This window comes from Cyprinodon tularosa, unplaced genomic scaffold (assembly GCF_016077235.1).
Source record: "Cyprinodon tularosa strain WSP-4 unplaced genomic scaffold, ASM1607723v1 ctg81, whole genome shotgun sequence".
Lineage (NCBI taxonomy): Eukaryota > Metazoa > Chordata > Actinopteri > Cyprinodontiformes > Cyprinodontidae > Cyprinodon > Cyprinodon tularosa.
The window spans coordinates 1,456,183-1,472,181 of NW_024039574.1; the positions used below are offsets into that span (position 1 = coordinate 1,456,183).

The 15,999-nt window shown below is 35.4% G+C and overlaps 1 protein-coding gene across 1 annotated transcript in view; it reads left to right on the plus strand.

The window, feature by feature from the left end:
• The first annotated feature begins 3,310 nt into the window (after positions 1 to 3,310).
• fam160a1a (family with sequence similarity 160 member A1a) overlaps positions 3,311 to 15,999 on the plus strand; it is a 38,930-nt gene continuing 26,241 nt past the window's right edge. Inside the window, 1 exon segment of the mRNA XM_038271878.1 lies at positions 3,311 to 3,550. The gene's annotated coding sequence lies outside the window, so the exon portion shown is untranslated.

Below are 15,999 nucleotides of genomic sequence, written 5' to 3' on the forward strand. Positions count from 1 at the left end.
ACATCTGAATGGATGAGTTCAATCAGTGCCATCAGGTAGAGGAGAGGAAAACTATTGAGAGGCAAAGGCTAGACCAAGGAAGGATGATTTTCTTTACAATATTAGTGAAGAAAAAAAGGAACATATAGGATATTTTCGGTCTTGATAATGTAAATATTCTCAGACAAATTCCACTTTAAAGCTTTAGATCATGCTTAACTGATTGAAAACTTTACAAAGTGCGCATGTTGCTACATAGAAGAAAAGGCTTCTTTTCTGTTCCCTTCATTAATGCTGAATTGTAGATTCTAGAATATTTCAGTCGTTTAACGGCTACCTGTTGATTGAATTCTGTCCTGCAGAGTTCTTCGCTCTTCTTCTTCATCCTCTTCTTTACACATGGTCTCTGGCATCATCTCGTTTTGAAAGGATTTAAGATACTAAACATATTAAAGAAAAGTATCTGTTGTTCCTTATCCACAGTTATTAACACCTCTATTGGATTGCGTCCCCTTGTATCCAGAGAAAGTATGTTGCTGCTGCGACAGCAGGCGGCTCTTTGTGTGTAGGGAGAGCCCACTGATCCTGGATGTGTGAGAATGTGCACAGTCAGAGGTCTACGGTTTACAGGCCAGTTTAGTGTTGGGCTAAGGGATGTGTTGCTCTCTCACATTCAGTCAGACAATAAAATTAAAAAGGTTAAATATGAACCAGAATTATCTTAAAAGTCAGCATTGTGGTTGACAAACTCAACACAAAACTAAAACATTTACCATAAGATTTTTTTTAATGTTTGAAAGGCTAAAAAATTATATGTAAGTTTGAGATTTAGGAACACAAAATGCAATCTAAGGTTTTGGTTTAATGTTATCCATGCATCTCACTGATTATTTTTATTATAATAATGGATCTGGAGAAGCCTCTGACTGAAAACACTTTCTTGTTATTACGCAGTCTGATGAAGAAAATACTCAAGGTTGACTTTGAGGTTCTTAATTTCATAAGGAATTAGTTTTAACACAATCGTCTCCAGAGGTAAAGAGTCAACCTTAATCATCTGTTTGAAGCTTCTTTAAGTCATTTGATCTGATGCTTTTGATCTGATGGCAGAAGAGACCAAACTTTCCACAACAGACTTATACAAGATATATAGTATCTTGGTGCAAAGCTGAAACACTTAATTTTTCCCTTCCATCCCCAGTCTCTTTTGTTGGAATGGCCTAGCGATGTGTTCAAGTGCATGTAAACATTTGGAGAGAATTTAATAAATATGTTGATTAGATTAATTCAATTTAGTTGTTGAATTAATATGATGGTTAATTTTTTATGCACATTTCAAAAACATTGAAAATATGGTGAGAATCGAATATATTTAAAATATTAAAGTGTATGTGAAATTAATTTAACACACAGCTTCAAATCCCACTTTAAAAATGTTCAGGATGTATTTATTTAACTGACTATTTGTTGCTGCCATCTGGATTAACTTATTTCATTATTCTAATTTAATTTAAAAAATTTAAATTTAGTTAAAAATTTATAGTTCATACATAGTAGCATTAAATGAAAATTTCAATAATAAATAAATAAATAAATAAATAACTTTGAGTAAATTCATGTTGTTCATGTTTATGTTGTTTGGTTAAAAAGCATATTAATATATGAGGGACCAGTTGCCCAGAAAAACATTGGCTGGTGCACTTCTGAAAAGCTGATCATTAAATATTAAGCTTTATTCCTCTGGAGTCAATGCGGCTAATGAAGTACGCGGGTTTGTTTGCTTATTTGTAACTTTTATTTATGTAAATGCTGCATTTATTTTGAACTGATTTGGGTTTGTATTACCTTTTGGTTTTAGTTCTGGTGGCATTAATTGGGGACTTTCTAAGAAGTGTCCACAATAAATGGTTGTTAAAACCAAAAGAACAACGTTGAGCCTTGAGTAACAACAGAGCAGTATCACTATTATTGACTAACCGACACCAAATCTATACTAAGAAATGTTCTTGTTTCACCAACTGTGTTTATTCCTGAGCTTATTTTATCATTGCATATATCTACCACTTGAGGTCGCTACAGAGCCACTTTTGTTTCCATCTGAATCAATTCAGTAAAAACTTTATGGTGAGACTTCACATTCCTATGCTTCAACTGAGAGCTGTTGGGGTACATGAGGAAAATCTCTCATTTACATATATATTTATTTTAAAATAGAAGCAATTATGTTTTTCATGCCATTTTTAAACTGACCAATAAACAAAATAAACCACCTAAACTCAGGCAGCATTTAAAAACATTCTAGTTTTGTGGGATAAAGGTTCCAGTATTAAGGATGATTTCATATTTTTGCACCAAATTTTAACTTTAACCCAACAAATGCAAACTGCTTTGATATAAGATAACTTATTTTGCAGCACAAATGACTAACTATCTTTTGTATTAATCCAGTAAATGTATGGTGTGGTGTTTATTTATTTATTTTTTTAAACTATTTATATAACAAACCAATAGTGTACAAAGACTCTTTGAGGCACAAACATTAAAACATGAGTAGAGGAAAAAAATCTGGGGCTAAAACAAAGAACAGATGCATAAACAATAAGGCCAATGAATAAATATAGAGCAAGATTTAAAACAAAAGAAAAGTAGAAATACTGGCATTTCCTTTTTTTTTTTTTTGGCAGAAACAGATTTCAAATATTTCAATTAGGTGTAATACTACGGAAGAGTATGGAAGAGGATTAGGGTCACTAAAAAAATGAAAAAAGTTAACTGATTTTTAAATTTTATTTCAGTTTAATATGGGAAAAAAAGTCAGAATTCTGACTTTAATCTCAGAATTCTGACTTTTTGCTCAGAATTCTGACTTTATTCTCAGAATTCCGACTTTAATCTCAGGATTAAATGAGAAAAAAGTCAGAATTCTGAGCAAAAAAGTCATAATCCTGAGATTAAAGTAAGAATTCTGAGAATAAAGTCAGAATTCTGACCTTTTTCCAATATTAAACTGAAATAAAATTTAAAAATCAGTTAACTCTTTTTATTTTTTCAGTGACCCTAATCCTCTTCTCTTCCGTAAAAATCAAATATAAATCTTTTGTGCAAAAATTCTGCCATTGGATAAGTACTATGCGAGATTTTAAAGTGAGTCTTTTTAACCTTTGATGAAACCGGCCATAGCAAACTTAGAGAACGCCTTCTCAAACAAGGGCAAATTAAAAACTATAATAGTAATCATTAAATAATTTAGATTTGAAGGCAGTCTGTCTGTGGGGTTTGTTAGTGAAACCAGAAGCGCTCTGAGGTAGACTGGGTCTCCAGGTGGGCGGAGCTTCAACACAAGGACTGTTTTCACCTACATGAAGCTCTGCTGAGCGCGTTAAAGAGCTTCCCTCCTTTGCTGTTTATTCATTTTTTATTTCTTTCCCAAAGTGACCAAAGTTTGGATCTAGGACGTGAAGAAAACAACAAACCATTGACTGATCAGAGGCGCTCAGAGGGTTTGTGTTCCTAGAAGCAGGGGCCCCTGGTTGTCGTCGCTCAGCGCTTCTGTGCGCTCCAGGCTCTGACGGTAAGAAAGGCAGCATACTGCTCTCCAGCTAGTTTAACTGGCATGGTAACTTCTAATTTTTCGGACACACCTGTTCTTATTTTCCTGGGACAGTTGCTGACTCTGTTATTGACATGTGCGTGTGGGTGGAGAGGTGGGGGCTCTCATAACTGCTGCTGCTGGTTTCGCTCTGCGTACTGGGAATTATCCAGTAAAACAACAAGCAAAGAAAAAAATATGATATGTGTTGCATGTTTAGAAAAGTTACAGAAGTGAAAACCTTCAGAGGGACTTGTTTCCTCTTTGGCTTCACTGTGCGAACATGGAGACGCAGCTGTAATTACACTCACTTTGGAAACCATGCGCACTTAATAAACCAGTCGCTCCCCGAATCACGGCAGGCCTTTTTTATTCTTTCTATTTTGTAACTTTATCTTTAATCTGCGAAATCAGCAGGAAAATAACTTATTTTTTCCTTTTTCTGACGCCTGAGATGCAGATTGTTGTGATTGAGCTGTTCTGAGGAGCTCAGCTTTCCACCGAGAAGAAGACAAGGTGTTACAGGTGTTGGGTTACCTGCCGACGTCATCAATCTTAAATGGGTCACCATTGTTGTGTGCATGTTTTCACCCGATGTGAACCAAGCACTATGGGCTTCCAGCTGTGCATTATTACTCTGTTGTTTAGGACTCGCAGGGAATCAGTGGCAGGGGCGTCACCAGGAATTTGAGGCCCCATATAGCACCCCCCCCCCCCCAAAAAAAAAAAAAAAAACAAACAAAAAAATAAAATAAAATAAATAAATAAATAAATAAAAAAAATTATGCAAGCTTTAAAACTGCTATAGAAATGCACTGAAAATGATCATAACATGAAAAATATACATTAACTTTAAAACCTTACATTAAAAATAATCGTCTCAAAAGAATAACAGCTTAGGTTGGCTAAGGTTTCACTATAACTTTATTAAAAGACAGATTATTTTTATGCTGGCCCTGAGAACTTGTTTTTCATTCATGAATACGTGCAATGGCAAAACATGTATTTTTGGTGTGGCGGCTTCAGGCTGCTCATGAGCTTGATTAAGATTTATAGATGTCTTTTAATGGTTGTGATTTAATCGGAATATAAAAATCTATTTAACCTTTTTTTATCATTGACACAGGTTTTAAAACAATATATTTGTGCATTATTTCGCTGTTTACTGCTGGGAAATAAGAGAGAACACAAAGATAATTGATTTTACGGCTGGATTTGTTTTTTTTATTATTATTTGAAATATATAGCAGGACATGTCTTTTCTTCTTCTTTTGGGGCCCCCTTCAGTCAAGGGCCCATGGAATCTTCCCCCTTCCCAGCGCCCCTGCTCAGTGGTGTGATTTATTTCTGCAGCCTGACTTTAATTATGTGCTGGAGCTCCTGCACTATTATATAAAAACACTCTCTGTAATTAAAACCATGATCTACAACATAAAGCACAGATAAAGGTGTCAAAATTATACAGCTAATTTGATAATGTTAGATTTTATGCTGGATGATCCTTCATTATGGGAAACTCACTGTCTGCTTTTCTGTATTGTTTTGCTCTTCTTTGCTTTGCGGCCATGACAGAACCAGAGCAGTTTTCATAGTCCAAGGTCTGACTGGATTGCTTAATTAGTGACTAAATTATCAAAGCGAATATGAGCATGGCAGAGTTATCTCATTTACAGGAAATCTAGCCAGGGTGTTCCCTGGTGTCCACAGGGACCTGCTGAGGGTTCAGCAAGCAAAGCAAATCATATGGACAGGGATGGATTAGGTCCAGACAGTAAAAAGCCTGTACAGAGATTGCACAATGTACAATCAGTTCATTTCCAGCTTCACAACTCAAACTGGGGACAAAGCACTAAGAGAACAGCATGAAGGAATGGTAGTCAGGGTATCTTCCTTCTGTACCTGGATTATCCTCCTCTGCTCAGGGATCTCTGGTTGTTTTTTTGGCTTCTCTCTGGGTCCTGGTGAGCAGGAGTCTGCAAACTTTTCATCAAGGAAGCTAAGTTTTCAACCACACCTCAAAGTCTTTTGATGAGATACTTTTACCATTGAGATAAATCAGTCATTATCCCTACAGTTAAGTGGAGTTTGGGTCATAGTTACTCTTTGAGCTCTTATGGATGATATTAAAAAGCATCTTCTTGTTGTTGCATGCACCAAATGCAACGTCAGTTTATATTGAATCTTCTATCAGTCTGTTGTGGAGAGTCTTATAACTTCTTTCATCCTCTGCTGGGGTAACAGTATTAGAGCTAATGACTTAAAAAAGCTCAACAAGCTAATTAAGAAGGCCGGCTGTGTTCTAGGAACTCCACTGGAACTTATAGAGACTATTTTGCAAAGAAGAATTCTACATAAAGTGAAGAACATTATGTGTAACGGTGAGCATCCTCTTCAGAGTTTTCTTTTAGACAACAACAGAGTGTCTTCAGTAAGAGCCTTCTCCAGATGCGGTGTTCTGTCAGAACAGCATATGATCGGCATCTGATTAGTTTTTATCTGGCCTAAATGATTTCATGTTTACAATATAAACCAAAGCCAATGTTTTCTATGATTTTAAACATGAAAACAAAATCTAACTGATTTCAAATTCCCGCATACATGTTTTTTTTTACTGCTAAAGAAGCTTATTTTAAATTAATATTGACTAATATGATTTTAGCTATAGAGGCTCCTGCTCTCAACATCCAGGAAACTTCAATCATTTCTGGCCGTTTCAACCTCCATGAAATAACAGTATAATCAAAGCTGATTTTCTTTTTTTAACTTTATTATAGACGTGTTTTTGCTAGTCGGTACACTGCTGCTAAAATTCAATATGGGAATAATTCCTGTGTGCGCATGCGCATTAGAACAATGTATGTATACAGAAGATCCTTCCTTCCCACAGATATCAACACTTACAACTCCTGTTTTAAAAATAACTTATCAGTTACTGCAACATTTAATTTCCCTTTGAGATTAATAAAGTATTTTTTATTGAATTGATAAAGATTCAAACATTGTTTTGTAGGCAGTAATATGCTGCAAAGTCCTATAATGAAAACCTGTTACCTTTACTCTCCAACTTCCTTTTATTTCCATTCTCTGTGTTGTTGCCTCAAATTATTAGAATTAATTAGAAAATCCCTCTTTCTCATGTCTTCTGTCTACAATTAGAGTCTCTCTCTAAAGCTCTGGCCCTTTCTCTTCCTTTTCCTGCAAACTTTAAAAACTGTAAAAATTAGATGAATGTTTAAAGGACTAATAATCTGGATTTTATGGCCTAAAATGTTTTAGGAGAGTGTAAGGTTTTTAGTTGTATGTTTGATGACATCAAGATGCAAACCCGCGCATAAGAGCTTCACATAAAGAACCTCTGATGGTATTCTCAGTGCACACATTCAGGTTACAAGTTAGGTTCTGCAATATGACTAGTTTCAGGTTAGTTCTTTGATAGGAGAACTGTTTTCTAAAATAGGAAGTAAATATATAGATATAATGCCTTTCAAAAGCATACTTACCCCTTTAAGGTTTCCCCTTAGATCTTTCTTCTCACCTAAGGGAATGTCAATGTTTGATTGATGTAAAAAACATCACTCTCATGGTAAAACATGTTGGTGGCAGCTTATACTGTGCTCAGATTTGATAGGAAAATGGATGGAGCTAAGAAGATGAGATGGGATTGAGTTTCATCTACAGTAACAGCAGGTTCTTAAACATAGGGTCAGAGTTATAGAGGAATGTTTTAGATCAGAGCATAAACATGATCTGAAATGGACCAATAAAAGTCCAGCCCCTAAACCAAGCAGTCGTGATTGGATCTTTCCTCAAATAAATGTGCACAGACACTAATCATCCAGACATCTTAGCTTGAACTCAAAACCTCAGCATCTTTTTGATTAGCTTTTAGAGGACAAAAACCATAAAGGACTTGTTGTATCTTAAAGCACTCACTCAAAAATGCTGCAGATTTTTTATTAAAAGAAAACAATTTTTGAATAGAATTCATCAGACTTGCTAAAGTTTTGATATCTGTGTCTGTTTGCGTGTGAAGACCTTTTCCTCCGTACCCATAAGTGACTGGCTAAGCTTCGTCCCATGTTTGGGATTAGGTCTGACTTCCTCAGCCGTATTACCAACCCTGACTCTGAAAACACAGAAACTGGGGTTTTGCAACAGGATTTGGCTGAACTTCAGTTTTTTTTGTGGCTGATTTGCAACGGATCCTTTTTTTATTAATGGAACAGAACAGCTCCGTTCAAGTAATCTCTTCTACAAAGGTCACAATATTAACATAATAGAGTTTACATGTGACTGCCTCTGGCTTTACTGTTTTATAAACTGTTAAAACAAACATCTGAGCTTAACTCTGAAATCAAACCTATTCTTTAATCTTTCACTTTAAAATATTCTCATATATTTTCTTTAATAATCACTCCATGGAAACCATCAATTGTTTGCTGTAAATGGCAATGAGGAGGAAGTTTGTTCCACTCTTCATCTCTGTCATTATTTGAACTGGGCCCCATTTAAGGGTTTTTGAGTGCCCTCAGAAGACCAACAAATTTATTTTCATAAATTGATAATTATGGCTTCTGCCTTAAGCCTGACTTGAGAAGGCCTCTCCAATCATTCCTATGCAGACTGATGGTTTTCAGACTGTTGTCCTGCTCTGAGAACAAAGTGTGTTAGAGTTTTCGATAAACTGATGCTGGACTCCTTCAAATGTTCTTTCTAGAGAAAGACCATCGCACTACCACCAAAACAAATCTGGTTAGTTTTTCACCTAATGTAAAAACTAAACTCTCAACTACAGAGCTAATAGAGATGTGAAGTCCTTCTGATGCTCTTTCCTGACTATGTGGATGATCTGCTCTTGAACTCATTTTAAGAAGATTGATCCATGTGTCCTCCACATGTGGACAATGTCTCAGTGCCATAGAAAAGTTAGTGAGGTGATAGATGTCAATGACTGTTTTTTTTGTTTTTTTTTTTTGTCTGAATTTATTTAGATTGGGACATGATGAACTTTAGCTTAATTAATGTTGTTAAACGGCTTCCTTTTAAAGGTATAGTGGAGGATGCTCTTTTTCCGGGTGGATCATCAAAATAAGTGGTCCTCCTAATTGTCAATCATTCTGGTGATATGTTTACATAACGCCGGCCTACATGCTTGTCGCCATTTTCACTTACGGGTAGTAAGTCTGACAAAGTGGAAAATTGCAAAACTTCTTTTGGAAAGTAAGCTTGTTTAAACGATGCGAACAGCAACTTTTAAACAGATCATGCACGAGGAGAAATGGGCTCGTGCACACTCTCGCACGGATTTAATAGGTGTTGCCTCTCGGGAGCAGGTACTTTTTTTTTTTTTTAAAGGGAGAGGATGAGTCTTTTCAAACATTTGGGAACATCCTCCACTATACCTTTAAGTGATTTCTTGACTCTAATACTTAAGCATGGGTGTGGTTTAGAAGTTGAACTAAGCTTTTCAAAAATGGGGTTAATCACAATTAGCTTTTTTTTCCCATGAAGGTAGATATGAATACCCTTTTTTAAATTCAAATATGTAAAGTAATAAAAGCACGCATTTTGTAATTACTAAAATTTTCTTTCTCTATAATATTTATTGATAAGCTGTGAACTTAAGAAAATTCATTTCCTTCCAAATATCCTTTGGGACAATAAAGTTAATCTAATCTAATTTAAGAAAGAAAACACATGTTAAGATCACTGGAGCTTGGTTAAAATTTGGGCCTTTTAAAAGGTTAGTTTGGTTATTTTAGGTTATTTTGACTTGACCGTGCGTCCCTCTACACATTGGTGTTGCTGTAGTCTGCTTTCATCTCTCTGATAAAGAGAAAAACGCTCCTTTTCTTTGCTTCCCACATGCAATGAGGGCTGTTTTATCAGCAGGTGGGATGATGCAAACGAGTTACAAAGGAAGCAGCAGGAACAGAGATAGGATATACTTGTACACAAAAAAGGCTTTATCGCTAACAGTGGCCTGTTGTATAATGCCGTGACAGACTGCAGCCTCACCATGCCAACATGAAAGTGCTTTGGATATGATGTCAGCAGTCAACAGAGTGATAATTTAACATGAGATGGTCTGACAAATGACCTTTCCTTTTTCAAAAGCAAGGAATTCCTGGGTGTTGAGGAACCAGTTTTGCATCACACATTTAAATACTTTAAGTTATATTTTTGATTTAACATTAATTTAACTCAATGTTTTTTTTTTTTTTCATTTTGGTTGATATAAAGTTTAAAAGTAAAGGGATAATTATTTGTATTTGGTCCATTCAAGGCAGAACACACAATCAAAGTGGTCATCAAACTCTCACTTTTAAGGGGAAAGAATAAATATCCCTTTTCTTAAAAAAGGAGGGCTTACTCTCAAATATAGGGCTGTTTTTTTCACGTGAGAGCTGTGCTCACTTCTTTTCTTTTTTTTTTAAATATGCAAATAAGACCTGGCCTCCCAAGCGCCACTACATAATGCACTTTGCACAATATAAGATAGAACGTGAGGAATCAAAGGAGTCAAAGTTAGTCATGTAAAGACTATTAAGTTACGAGGCTTTGATTAAAAATCTTATAAAATGCATTGACAGTTGTTTCTTTAGAAAAGTAGACAGCTTTAGGGAGGTGGTTTTGGAAGACCAGTTTATTATATCCTCAAGTGAATGACTGAGCTATACTGTGTGTTTCTGAATTTTTTCGAAATGTATTATCAGATGCTTCGCTCTCATAGAAACCTTCAAAGTTGGCAACAATATGGAGATTTCTATGAACTATTTTTGTTGTTTTACTCAAGGGTCCACTCCCCTACACACTCACACGTCCACACCCACACAGACTTTTGCAGACCCAGGTTGGAGATGACATCATATCGTTCGTTGGCAGGAAGCAGTCTGCTGTTTCTTTCGACCCTCTCTGGAAGTTCATACAAACAAACAAACCTTCTGAAACCTCTTCCTTTGTGGATTATATCAAAGCAGTTCCTTCCCTGCGATCTTTTTTCTCAGTTATATTTTATATTTATGGCTCTGCTTCTTTGATTATTGATATTTTTCATCAGCTTCTTATTTCCCTTGAATAGAAAGTGTGAATGTTTGTATGAGTCTGTTTGGACATGTTGTTAAATGTGGGCAATATGGAAGAACTTTGGTTATTCAAACCCTTTCATTTATGAAGACAAGTCAGCGCTCTGTTAGCCTTCATGGCTGCTTTCCACAGACTTGCAGCCTGGAGCATCTCTAGCTGCTCATATAACAGCCTTATCTAATAGGCTTTGATCAGCTTACAGTGTTGTTAAAGAGCCAGTGACAGATTTTAAAGAGATGCTCATTTATTCTTTTTATGGATTTTTATGCATTCATTTACTGTCTCAATTGGGATGTTTTCTTTGATTAAAGGAAAACAAAGATGTGTGAACCTGCAGGATAATGGGAATTTCATAGCATGGTCTAGCTCAGGTATGTTGCCATTTTTTTGCCATTTGTTGTTAACCTTAAGTTGTTCTGTGAGCCACCTCTGATTTCAAGTGGCACTCCTCCTACTGGCAAATTCTTAGCAGCCGTCAGAGGAACACCCCTCCCTTGATGCTTCTTATCTCTTCCTCCTGGGCATCTTACTGTCTTACTGACTCTTATTTTTTATTTTTTTTAACTTATTGACTCTTTTGATGTTTTCTTTCAAAATAGGGCATCTATATGTGACCAACTGCCATCCACGTTTTACATTGAAGCTGCAGCAGCTATGTTTTTTTTTTCTTGTTGTCGTTAAAACTCACCTGGTTTATAGACTCAAAATATTCTCTCATCATGTCCTTAGATTCCAAATATAAAACCGATTAAAAATGCGGACTCCAGTCAGCAACTTTACGTTTCACTTAAGAGGAAAAAACTAATTTATGAATCAAAACGTAGACTTAAAAACACTTCAAACTCAACTCAGAGTTTGGGTTTCAGCTTTAAAACTAATATGGATAAAAGTAGGGAAGGATGATTTCAAGAAAGGATTCTTGTTCACTCTCAGCTGCCGCACTAATGGAAAGTTGTCATCAATGTATAAAAGATTTTTTTGTAAGATGAGGTGTTATTGTATTGAAGGACTTTAGGTCATACAGTTAACTTATCCCTGACGTATTTATCTCTTGCTTTTGAATTGGCATCATTACAAAATTACTCCTTCAAAATGATAAACGTCCCCCTTTTATCTTTCTCCACAAATAAATCCTATTTTCTTCTGATTTGGTAACTAAATCAAACCTTAATTTTTTTTTAGATTATTATTTCCAAAAAGGAAAAAATAAAACTCTTTAAAAACTTTTAAACACAGTTTTAACTAGCAATTCTCTAAATAATCTTCTAAAAAAGCTTTGAAAGTCTATTTACTTTATAGCATTAACATTGTTCTTAGATTTGCTATGGTAAATATTAAGGAGGGATCATTTCTTAAGTTATTGGCATCTGTAATCAGAGACTTGACTCGAATTTGTTCCTAGAAACCTCTAGAAATTTTTTTTTGAGAACATCTGTGTGTTCTAGCACTAACATCTGCAGCATTTCAACACATTTCTTGGCATTAATAGTGCTGGTTGGGGACATTAACATACTTCGGCTGGCATTAAAGATTAACTGCTTTGTTAAATGATTTATTTGGATCATGACGACAAATTTGAAGTGAAAAAAATAAAAGAATAGATGATTTCCTGAGGAACAGGGTCAGCAAATACTGACAAGCAGCGATTTAAGTATTAGATTTATTCTAATTTAACTGTAACTGTGTTAGTTTGCCATCTTTGGTGCACTGTTTTAGCTCTTTTCACTAACTTGTACTGCAGCTAAGGTGTGTGACAGAATAATGATATGAAAAAGTGAGGTAAATGCAGGTGTGCAGGGGTGAGAGCCATGCAGACTGAAGGTACAGACTAGGTACAGTCCAACAAAGTCTGAGGCTATGCTCCCGCTGTCCTCTCAGCTCCACCTAGACCTAAATATTTCAGCAGCTGCTATCACTTTAATGGATTTGTTTGTCCTTTGGGTTGCTATGGTCACTGGTAAATTTTCCACCTGCCAGCAAGAACCTCAGCAGAGGAATTGAAAGATTTTTATCCTTCTCATTTCTTTTTAGGACTATTCTTTTTTTGATGGCAAAAACTTAAATTAACGGCTATTTAATTGTGTTCAAAAAGATCAGATAGTTTTGTTTTTTTTTAGCCACGTTTAAGCAATACCAGCAACACTTTCACAGCACAGAACATGACCTTTATTTTGGCTTTGATTCTATTCTCAGCTACTTAGATGTGGATCAATCTACTCCCGTCTCTAAAGTCGAATCTAGCTCACATCTAAGATGGATCTATAGGTGTTCTTTAGGATTTGTTCTTGAATTTAAAACAATACTTTGCCCCAAAAAGACACACATATTAAAAATCCACTGCAAGCTTAAAAAAGAGCAGACTTGGACTCAAATCCTCTCTCTGTGGTTAACAGTACCTGATTTTCACAGCTAAGGGGATGATTATTCATAATAATAATGTGAAATGGTTTTATGAGGTTGACCCCATCATCCTTGACACTGGAAAAAAAGGACTTTTTGGTCCTGTAAATATTAAATATTTTATTTTTAATTTACTGCAAATTAGCATGTAAGTCCCTAAACTTTAAAAACAACTTTTATTTATTGTTAGAGTACTTAGAATTTATTAATAAATCTATAACCATCAAAAGACAATTACATTGAATCAATCTTAGCACATACTGTAGTATTAACAAAACAATTGAAAATAAGTTTTCAATTTAAAATAAGAAAGTAAAATGTACTTGAATATTAGCAGGAAGGTTCTGAGTTCGATTCTCGGCCTGGGGTCTTCCTGCATTGAGTTTGCATTGTCTCCCTGAGCATGTGTGGGTTCTCTCCGGGTACCCCGGCTTACTCCCACAGTCCAAAAAGATGATTGTTAAATTAATTGGCTTCTCTAGATTCTCCTTGTGTGTGCATAGTTGCATGTCTCTGTGTTTCCCTGTGACAGTCTGGCGACCTGTCCTGGGTATACCGCGCCTCTCACCCGTAGACAGCTGGAAATAGGCACCAACCCCCCCATGAACCTGATGGAATAAGCAGGAGAAGATGCATGGATGTTTACTTGTTTGACTTAATCAGCAAATCCATAGAAACTGTCTGAATATGACCAGAGTACTTGTGGTGTAATCATAAGAAATTATTTCTATTTACAGCCTGGTCCTGATTTGCATAGGTGCAAGCTAATATACAGACTGTCTGTATGGTTTAAAACATTTTTATTTTTGCCCCTCTAAATTGACATAAAAGTTTTGTAATGTTTTAATGTTTTGTTGAGATGTATTCAATAATTTTTATATATTGAAAAAAAAGCAGCATAAAGTAGAGATTTAGATTAGTTAAGTAAAATTTACTTAAATATTATATAAAAATAAAGCAAAAAAAATTTACTTTTTAATAAAAGTAAAAAATCTGAGTTGATTCAAATTTACTAGCAAAAAAAAACTACATCTGTTGTTAAGAGAAATTTGGTTGTAAAATTTGCTTGAGTTTGTTGGTTAAATCAGGTCTTCTTAGTAATAAAATCAACTTGGATTTTATTGAGTGAAATTTACTATGTGGAAAAAATGTAGCTAACTTTTTCTAAGTAAATGGTGTTCAAATTTTTTCAGTGCAGGTTAATTCTTGTTTAACAAGAAAGCTGATCTTCCTTCATGAGAAAAGGGTGTGTCATAGCCTTCAGCTGTTATTCCCTCACCACACCTTCATGAAACCATTTGGGATGGCAGACAATGCCAGAAACCAGATCAGGAAAAACTAAACAAAAAGCACAAAGGCCTTCCAGGTGATCATTTCTTTCATTTCACAATGTTGACTCTCTATCAGTCTGGATTCTCTTTACTCTTTTAATCTTTTCAAACTTAATTCCATGTACCGTGTTTACTCTGGGAGTGTTGCTTATTGTACAATGCCACAATGAACAGTGCTCCTCTCCACTCAGCAGATCTGCAGAAGTCTCTGTGTGGGGTTGAGTAAATATTCATTACTACTTCTGCAGCTATTTGCAGCCTGTAGGGCGAGAAAGTGTTTGACACATTTTGTTAAAAACCTGATTGCCTGCTAAAACCATTATCCGTCTGTTATTCTGTTAGTGTGAATATTGATTTTCCATTAGTAGAAACATCACACAGTGAGAAAAGGAGTGACGCTTCTGATTATTGTCACCTTGTGTTGAGTGGATGTAATTCACACCCAGTCTGGTCTTCAGGGTTTTAACATGGATCATTATAGAGCCTTAAAACACCTTTCATTCCCTGTCATATTTGCATTTTTCCCTCTCTGGATTTTTAATTATTGGGATTTTTAAAAAGTACTTATAAGGAAAGGAATCTTAGAGGGTTCCTGTTTATGTGCAACTCTATAAGTGTTTAATTCTTCTATTCAAATGATGAAAACTAGAAATTAATCTAATGATTAATCCCCAACCAGCAGCTGTCCTATGTAGTGTAACAGCTGGAACAATCCCACTGATGACTGGAATAAGATCCCATATGAAGGAGTAGGCAGACAGTTTTTCTCACTGACTGTCGGCCTCCTCTGATTATTGCTAAGCCTGTAAAGATGTTTAAAAAAAAAACTCCTAAAAACCAGTTTAAGAATCATTCATTCAGCACAAAGTGAAATAATAATCTGTTGTTTTATCAAATTCCTGATGTTACAATTCTAGACCCTCTCATTAGTTTCTAGAAAAATAAATGTAAATGAAGCCTTTTTAACTTGCACATTATTTTTAAAGTTGATCAGACTCAGGAAACTTTTACTTCCTTACTTTCAGAAATCATAACTTATTAGTTTAGTTAATTGCTGAAATGAACTGAATTGAACAGAACTGAATATAGAATAAAGTAGATGACCGTCTCTATTATCCACTATTAAAAAATGAAAAAATACTGGAGAGGCAACATTTCGATTAAGGGACGTGTGTGTTACATCTCATTAATCCTGTGATAGCTGCAGAATAAAAAGTTACTCAGCATCGTTTAAGTTTAATATATGAAAAAGCCCCTAATGCAGGCTCGCATATGAATATAGTGGATGATACTGTATGTGTATATGTTCCTCTTTGTGACGCCAGCTAAATCTTATGCAGTATGGCACCATGAAGCCTGATTTATAACATCCTTTTTTGATAAAAGTCAAAGCCCAGGTTACTTGATCAGATAGTTTTTTTTTTTTTTGTAACACAAACTCCAGTTTGTGGAAAATGTCCAGAATCTCTCTGGAGCTATAGAAGGTTGCTTGTGCTAAGTACTAGCTGAGGTAAACCTTTACTGTATAATGACCTTGTTGGCAGCGAGATGAAAACCAGCACTTTTTAGTTGGTGCGTGTATTTCTGTCGAAAAGAGCAGTTTAGCAGTTAATC